The sequence below is a fragment of the Hemiscyllium ocellatum genome, chromosome 3 (genome assembly GCF_020745735.1).
Source record: "Hemiscyllium ocellatum isolate sHemOce1 chromosome 3, sHemOce1.pat.X.cur, whole genome shotgun sequence".
NCBI lineage: Eukaryota > Metazoa > Chordata > Chondrichthyes > Orectolobiformes > Hemiscylliidae > Hemiscyllium > Hemiscyllium ocellatum.
The window spans coordinates 121,379,777-121,388,007 of NC_083403.1; positions in this window are offsets into that span (position 1 = coordinate 121,379,777).

Here is an 8,231-nt window from a genome sequence, read left to right on the forward strand (position 1 = left end):
CCTCACCCGAGGTGTGGTGACCCTCAGGTTCAACCACCATCAGTTGTCTCTCTGGTAAAAATGTTACCTTTTTGATGAAAGTGTAGATGTCCTCCTATTCTGACAGCATTCTACCCTGTACACACTGCACATGCCTGTGTTACCAATTTCCATTAAAGTAACATTGGTCATCTTGATGAAACCTTACATTTTGCTGTAATCTAATGCCTGATAGGATCATTTAGCATTCATTACTAATATTTTAAGAATGTCTTTGGAGGATATAATGTTCAGATGATTCTGTTTGGTTATGTTATTCATGGGATCAAAAAGACACAGAAGTTCTCCCCCATATATATCAGTTCTTCTAGCATACCCCTCAACTAACAGGACATTTGAGCTCTTGATTGTTTTTACTTGGAACGTGTCATCAAATGAAAGCAGTTTCAGTTTGAATTAGCAGACTATAATGTTAGCTCTGCTTTCTTCCAACAGTTGCTGCTGACCTGCTGCAATTCACTAATAATTTCTGCTTTTACTCCAGTTGCATTTTGGTTATTGACAAATCCACATAGAAAATGTTGCTTCAATGTGGTTGCTGTTGCATGGAAACTATCAGATATCAATAATGAGTTCTATTCACTGTCGAAATGAGGAAGAAGGGAGACTATATACCTCGGATAATTCATATAGCTAGACTGTAACTGTTGTTATATATGCACTTGGAAATTGGAAACTCATTTTTAACCGCAATCCTTTCATAATTATCAGATAATATGCAATTTTCACTTTATCTGTTGTCAATTTATAATAACTGAGACTCCAATTCTTGTTCGCCATGATTAAACCCACAAACAGGGCTAATATAAAGCAAAGATGGTTCGCTTGGATTGCCTTACTCTGAATATGGCCAAAGAATCTGGGTTCAGGAATAACTGGCAGATTTCTCACTGAGTTGAAGACAGAAAGCAAGAGTTGGAGCAGAGTAGTCAGCTGGAATGGATAAGGACCAGGAGTGAATCACTGCTCTTCAATATTTATACTCACAATTTCGAAAACACAAGTTTGCACATGGCACCAAATGGAAGGGGGATAGTTAATACTGAGGAGGATTACAACAAATTAAAGGGAGACTTTAGTTAGTTTTCAGAACAGGTAACTAATTCTCAAATGAGTTTCAACAGATAAATGTGAGGTTGTATATTTTGGCAGGAAGAACAGGAAGGTCACATTATTTGAAAGGTGCAAATGTAGGTGGAGTGGAGGAACAGAGTGGTCTCAGATTATGAATATATCAGTCACTAAACATTACACCAGGGGTTAGCAAGGGCATAGAAAAAACAAACCAAATACCAGCCGTATTTTAAAATTGGAAATGATAATTGTCTTTACCAGATTTGGTTCTATCTCACTGGACAACCAGAATGGACCAGCTGAGCTGAATGGCCAATTTCAGTGCAAAATGATGGTAAGACAGTTGTCATTTTCCTGCATACGTGGGAATTGTGTATCAGGACCCTGAACATTCCCTGATGGAGCAGGCACTGAATTAATTGCCCAGAAAATGAAAGATTCTGCAGGGCAACCTCCTCTGCACCTGAAACCCTCCAAAAGTATTCATGTAAGTTGGAGAATTCAAAGGGTTGCACTGAACTAATTAAGGAACTAGTTCTCCAGGAAAACCTAAGAAGTTAAGACTTCCTGTCTAATTCCTGTGTAACTTTTAAATTGAACCCACAACTTACCACGTTCTCCAAACTATGATTCAACACTTCACCACCCAACACCCTCCCACCTCATACCCCCACTCCCTCTGAAAATTTTATTGTCCACTCCACCTTGGACTCATACACCATCCTTCTCCTATCCCACCACCAGATCCGACACCCCACTTTGCTTCAATATTTTACTACAGCAAAATTTAAAAGGGTTCAGCATAAGTGATTTTAACCCTTTCATATTGCCTTGTTCCATTTTTTTTCCTCCTTAACTTCCTAGATCCATGAAAACATAGGAACATAGATACAAGATTATTAGATCATTCAGCTCCTTGAACCTGTTCCTCCATTCAATTAGATTATCATTCAGCTGGGAGGGAGTAGTATTGTACTAGTGTTATTAGATGTGAAATCCAGATGCTGGACTGAAGTTCTGCAACTAACAGCTCAGCTTTGGGAGAAATAAATCAATTAACGATAGGTCCCACAAATAAATAAACTAAAGGTAGGTCCCACAAATAATTAAATTAAAGATAGGTCTTTGGTACCTTCTTGAAGTGAACATTACAGCTTCTCACCAGGCAAAGGAAAGTTATTTACAAACAAGGAACAAGACTAGGCCATTCGGCCCTTCAAGTCAGCTCCTTCATTCAATAAGATCATGGTTGATCATGTTTTAACCTCACTGTACATTCCTGCATATCCCCAATAATTTTCAATTCCTTTGATACTCAAGAACCTACCTACTTCGACCTTAACGGTATTGAAGATATATATGTTGATGTAGGAACCACATAAATTACTGGAAAAAATTGCAAAAAGAATAAAAGAGATATATTTGAAACGTCCCAACCCAGTTAGTTCCATTTCCTGGCATTAATTCTTTTCAGGAACATTTCCAGAAATGTTCCATGTGGCTCACTAAACAATCTGGTTCAATTCATACTCTGTTGAATGATCTACTATAACATTTCCAAAAGGCAAGAACAAACTAAGTTAAAACAAATAAAGAGATGAGAGAAAACAACTAGATGAAAAGAAAAATGATGTAAGTGCAGGAAATCACCTGTTTACTTTTGGAGCAGATTGCATGATTTCTTTTTTTAATATATTATCGCCTGTTTTTCTGGGTTTTACTTGGCATTTGGATAATTTTTTTCCATCCACTTGTGTGCAGCTTATAGCAGACTCCAGACTACTTTATTAAAACAAGGAACTAAAATAACAGCGACCCAACTCCTGCACTTTTGTCCTCACCCTTTCCTTTCCATAAAAATGATAGAGTGCTCTGCTCCACATTTACCAGCCCACCGGCCTACTCAGCCAAAGGATTGTAAGATGTCATCTCTGTCACCTCCAGTGGGACACCACAACCAGATTATATTCCCTTCCCTCCTTGTCAGCATTCCACAGGGACTATCCCTTTGGGACACTCTGATCCCCTTTTCCTCCACTTCAAACACCTCCTCACACCCCACGGCAGCTTCCCATGCAATTGCAGAAAGTGTAACATCTGCCTGTTTGTTACTTCCCTCCTCACTATCCAAGATACCACATATACCTTCCAGGCAAAGCAGCAATTTACCTGTACATCATTCTTGGTCTACTATATTGCTGCCCACAGTCTAGTCTCTTCTCCATTGGGAAAATGAAACATAGACCGAGCAACCCTATGATCTGTCTGAAGAATTGACTCTGAGCTTCCAGTTGCTTGCAATTTGCATACACCGCCATGTTGCCTGGCCAGATCCCTGTCTCAGGCCTGCTGCAATGTTCCAGTGAGCCTCAGCGCAAGCTGGAAAAACTTATCATTTTCAGTTTGCGACATTGCAGCCTCTAGATATCCCAAATAAATCCAGCCCCATTTGTCAGCATTTGTCCCACATCCCTCTAAAACCTTCCTAATCATATAGGCGAAAGTGGGTACCGCAGATGCTGGAGATTAGAGTCAAGATTAGAGTAGTGCTGGAAAAGCACAGCAGGTCAGGCAGCATTTGAGGAGCAGGAAGATCGACACTTCGGGCAAAAGCCCTTCATCAGGAAACGTCGATTTTCCTGCTCCTTGGATGCTGCCTGACCTGCTGTGCTCTTCCATCACTACTCAAATCTCTTCCTAATCACCAGAATTGCGTGCAATATTCCAAAAGTGGTCTAATCAATGCATTGTACAGCCACAACATGAGTTTATATATCTCTATAAGATCACCCCTCAACCTCCGATGCTCCGGAGAAAATAACCCCAGCCTATTCAGACGGTCCCTATAGCTCAAAGCCTCCAACCCTGGCAACATCCTTGTAAATCTTTTCTGAACCCTTTCAAACCACTGTTGGGGGGTGTGTGTGTGTGTCTTACAGCCTTTGTGTCAGTTTGCCTTTCGTGCTTCCAATAAACCTGCTTCCTTCTCCTGAGTCTACCTGTGCATTTCTATGCAGTTATTATAGCTAACTCCCATATGGGAGTCTCCTACCTGAGATTGAACAGATGTCTGCTCTCTGGCAGTCCTCCAACTGCAAGTGATCTGGGACATTTCTTCGTTGGCCAGCTGGAGAGATATCTGCGGTGATGTGGTCACCAGAATGTCCTCCCCATGCAAATCGGATTAATGTATCCATCAAAATGTTGGAGTCTAAGTTGGCAGGAGTTTGCAGGAGTCAGCTTTGTCAGTGCATCCCTTGAGGGATTTGTGTCTTCTTGCTCAGATTAGAAGCAGTAGGAACATGTGGGACTGTTCCCTTGAAGGAGGAGATGATGCCGATTCTATTGGTGCCTTAGAAGACAAAAGAGAGACTGAGTCGCAAAATAGTGGTAGAAGTTTGAGCATGTTAAGAATACATTCACATGGGGTCAATGGGAGAGCTGCATAACATGTGACAATGATTCTTATTTGTTTGTCATAACATGGAGGTTTTGGTATCACTTCGTAAATGGTCTCTGTTCTCACTCCTAAGACAAAAGTCCTCTCTTCATAGCAGCTGAAGAGCTGGATGATGTCTACTTCACTTGGCTTTCTCAGATCTATTGTGGGGTGTTCTCTCCTGGAAAGGGAGACAAAAGGAGGGATTGAGTAAGATGAAAGTAGACATCATTGTTATCAGCACTGGAGCAAGTGGTGGAAAGATGGTGAGATGTCCTGAGTGAGCGAGTAAGCAGCACAAAGTCCAAGCAGGGTTAGCAGTCTGGAAGGGTTGGGTGGGTGAAAACAAGTAAAGGAAGAGCGGTAAACTATGAGCCTTGGTGGGAGGAGTTATAGTGATTTTGAGGAAGCACAGAAACGATGAGAGCACAGACTTTCATGGAGCGCAGAAAGTCATTAACCTCTTGAAATATTGTTGAGCATTCCTCTGCACTGTGTACATTGCACAGACTCACATGGTAACTGGGATTAACACACAGGAACCATGTAGAATATTTGCTGACTGACATAGCTTCATTTTTAAAATGGCACAGGCACAGGAATCTTAGGAGATCCCAGCAGTAGTGAATAACTGTATCTAATTCCTTCTGGAACACATACCGCATCTAATTCCCTCATGCTGGTAAATTGATGAGAAGTATTGAGTTGTTTTTTGACACAATGATCCGTTGGGCATTTTGGATCTCTCTGACTCTGACTCTATTATGATATATTATGAATAACTGGGTACCAAACTAATCTAAATGTGATACCAGAGAGGCATGTGTATAGGTCATGAGGTGAGTTGTGGAAATAGCTGGAGAAAACTCTCTGGAACTCATAGAAAGAAACCCTCCATGAAACTCCCCAAAATTGATAGTTAGCTTTATCTTCATAAAATTCAGGCCAATAGGTCCATTTCTTTCTCTACGAAGGCTATCAGACCTGCTGAGTTTCTCCAACACTTTCTGTTCTTATATTATCAACATATGTTTGTTTGTTGTCAATTGTCTTCTTTAAACTACAATAGTGAATTTTGACATGTACAATGGCACAAAATAGGAGATAGGGAGCCCATTTTACACTTCGCCCAATTTTCTTACATACAAACATACATATGAATTAGGAGCAGGATTAGACTGCTCAGGTCCTTGAGTATGGCTGATCTGATTATTCCAGATTCGCACCTACTTCTGATAGCCTTTAATTCCCTTAATTATTAAGAACCTACCTACCATTATCTCAAAAATAGTTAAGAACCCTACTTCAAGCTCTTTTTGGGGAAAAGGGTATAAAAGACGTATGATTCTTAGAGAAAATAAAATCTCCTCATCTGTCTAAAATGGGCAATCCTGTACTACATTGATCCCAAGTTCTAGATTCCCCTACAAGATGAAACAGACTTTCCACATTGACCCTGTCAAGACTCCTAAGGTTCTTGTGCATTTCAATCAAGTGGTCTCTTATTTTTCTAAAGAGCAGTGGATACAAGCCTTGACCATCCTTGACCAGTTCTTCATAAGAAAATTGTCTATTCCAGGTATTGGTCCAGTAACGCTTGTTTGAACTTCTTCCAACATATAGATCTTTCTTTTAATGCGCACAGTACTCAAGATGCAGTTGAGATTAATGACAGAAATTCAACTTGAGAACAAAGCCTCCAGCAGATTTTGTTGGTGAAAGCTTGGCCTACATATCTTGGCTTTATCCAACTTCCTGGACTTGTGAGACACCTTCACCTGATGGTAGTGTATTGGAAGTCCCGTGATTTATGAGGTCACACTGATGTTCGCACTTAACTGTTCAACCATGAATGGTAGCAGTCATAAGTAAATGCAGTTACATTTGATGGGAACATTTGCTTGTGAGTACAGATTTCCAGGGAAAGGCCACTGAAATGTCAAATGCTTGGCGGTATACCTTTAAGGTGAGCCGGGGAACATTTAAAGGAGAAACAGGAGGAATGGGACATGCTGTCAGGAGAGTTGATAGAAGCAGATACGTTAGCAAGGCATAAAGGGGTGGGACAGAATGGTCTATCTGTGTGCTGTATGACTCTATGATTCTATGACTCAAAGGCTTAAGAGCCATTTAGACAGACACATGAACAGGCAGGGGGCAGGAATAGTGGTGTGTGGACTATTTTGAGGAAGATGAGTCTAATTGAGAATGGCATCATGATTGGCACAGACTCAAAGGGCCTGTTCCTGTGCTGTACTGTTCTATGGTATAAACTGTAACTGCAGAGTAATGAACTTCTATAGCATAGAAAAGCAAAGTTGGGCAGAGAGAATTGTCGGTCAATTCTGTGTCACCAGTGATCTAGTGGGTCAGCTGTGGTTCAACAGGCAGTAGAGTTGCTTTTAACTGGCAAGTTGTTGATTCCAAATTCATTCCAGGCCTTAAGAACAAAAGTAAAGCTGATTTCTAGCACAATTCTGAGGCAGGACTGCATTTGTTGGAGGTGTTATCTTTTGGATCAGATGCAAAGTTAAGGTTCTGGTGGATACAAGAAGACCCAACAGCAACAATTTGAAGACGAGCAAAGAAATTCTATCCAGCAACCTGGCCATTTTGATCTCTCAATCAATACGAAAACAACAGATTATCTACTTGTGAAAAGCAAATTGCTTGCCATATTTCCTACATTGTGACAGTGACATAGAGTCATAGAGTCATAGAGATGTACAGCACGGAAACAGACCCTTCGGTCCAACCCCGCCCATGCTGACCAGATATCCCAACCCAATCTAGTCCCACCTGCCAGCACCCGGCCCATATCCCTCCAAACCTTTCAATTCATATGCCCATCCAAATGCCTCTTAAATGTTGCAATTATACCAGCCTCCACCACATCCTCTGGCAGCTCATTCCATACACATACCACCCTCTGTGTGAAAGAGTTGCCCCGTAGATCTCTTTTATATCTTTCCCCTCTCACCCTAAACCTATGCCCTCTAGTTCTGGACTCCCTAAACCCAGGGAAAAGACTGTGCCTATTTACTCTATTCATGCCCCTCATGATTTTGTAAACCTCTATAAGGTCACCCCTCAACCTCCGGCGCTCCAGGTAAAACAGCCCCAGCCTGTTCAGTCTCTCCCTATAGCTCAAATCCTCCAACCCTGGCAACATCCTTGTAAACCTTTTCTGAACCCTTTCAAGTTTCATAACATCTTTCTGATAGGAAGGAGACCAGAATTGCATGCAATATTCCAACGGTTACACTTTAATGTACTTTATCAGATGTAAAGCACTTTGTGGTATTCTGTGGTCATGAAAGTTAATGTATAAATGCCAGTGTTTTTTATTATCATACATGCTTTGGACAGTGAGTTCTGATATAACATGATAGTCCCAATCCCATGCGATCCCACATTAGAAGAAAATTGCGCAATAGCGGCATTATTTAAACTAATGAGGCCAGAATTGTGTTAATAACCAATATAGGTAAAAGAAGTTTGCATTCTACAAATAATGGTCTAAATTCTTCAATCACATTACGGTCAATTTGCATTGAACGAACATATGTCATGTGTTATAACAGGATTGACTGCATACTTAATTAATGTAAGGCAAATGGAAGGAAATAGTGACTGGAATCTCATTAATCATATTTCTGATTAGTTTCCATCTTCTTTA